This window comes from Tachypleus tridentatus, chromosome 8 (assembly GCF_004210375.1).
Source record: "Tachypleus tridentatus isolate NWPU-2018 chromosome 8, ASM421037v1, whole genome shotgun sequence".
Taxonomy (NCBI): domain Eukaryota; kingdom Metazoa; phylum Arthropoda; class Merostomata; order Xiphosura; family Limulidae; genus Tachypleus; species Tachypleus tridentatus.
In genome coordinates this window covers 47,260,730-47,262,140 of record NC_134832.1, presented here as the reverse complement: position 1 = coordinate 47,262,140, position 1,411 = coordinate 47,260,730, and positions in this window count along the sequence as shown.

Sequence of the window (1,411 nt, the reverse complement as noted above, 5' to 3'; positions counted from 1 at the left end):
AAAAAAGCTTTGTTTGTATCTACTTAACCACAAAGCTACACAATGGACTATCTGTGCTTTATGGATATTGAAGCTCCGTTTCTACCGTTGTAAGTCCACAGACATAGTGTAAAAGAGTGACAATGCGTTGTTTTGTTTTTTTTTTTAGAAATGCAAATGATGACGCCAGAGTGAATATTCCTCTTTTTACAAAATTCGCCCATCCCATAAACACAACTAATATTCCATTAAAATACAAACTAAAACTTTAATATAAAGTTAATCCAGAGAATGATAATGCAGTAGTAATAATAATAGACAAGTTAGGGTTACAGACTTCCTTACCGTAGTTGTAGTTTACTGTGGCATCGGCTTAGACCACTTCATACCATAACAACAGTGAATATAGCAGAAGTGGTGTGGTAGATATAATACTGTGCACGTTTCTTTAAGTTTATTCAGAAAGTCATACAACTACGTTTATTTAGAAAGTCATACAACTAAGTTTCTTCAAAATTTGGCCCGTTGAAAACTATTTTATTAAATAAAAGTTATAACATTAGAGTAATTGCAAGTTTCTTACCCTTGCTGGTGACTGAAGATACTATAATAATTACAGAATCGAAGAATAATATAAACAAATGCTTCTTCCATGTTTCAAATACTAAATTTAGTTTTGCTTTATTCGTGGCTTGAGCATGACTCAATGTCATTCTGCAGGTCGAAGAGTCCAAGGTTCGATGTATGATATACCTCTGAACGTGCTTTGTACTCTCAGCTGAGGAGGAGTTATAGTTGTGACTGCCAATGCTGCAGTTCTATTAACAGTGTCACTTATTAGGCGGAGGGTGTTGCTGACTGGTTCCCCTCCCTCTGGCTAACAGTTTAAGTTCAGAAAAAATATGGTTAATTATTCATTTATCTCGTATATCACACAAGATGCTGTTTAGGTCAAAATACCAAAAAGTTTCCTTTGTTGTGGATAGTTGAAGACATATAAAAATATTCTAAAAGTAAAATAAATATATAGAGGATAGATTTACCTAGAAATCAATAATGTATTAAACAAATCAATAAAAGTTCCACAAATAAGTTTCTCGCGAAAATTACCGTAAGAATTTGGCCTGCTACAGTTTTTCCAAGCATATTTCATGTTTAAGTTACTCATTGTTCAGGATTACTGTATTTAAGTTACTCATTGTTTATATTAACTATGTTTAAGTTACTCATTGTTTAGAATAACTATGTTTAAGTTACTCATTGTTCAGGATTACTGTATTTAAGTTACTCATTGTTTATATTAACTATGTTTAAGTTACTCATTGTTTAGAATAACTGTGTTGAAGTTACTCATTGTTTAGAATAACTGTGTTGAAGTTACTCATTGTATAGAATAACTGTGTTTAAGTTACTCATTGTTTAAAATAACTGT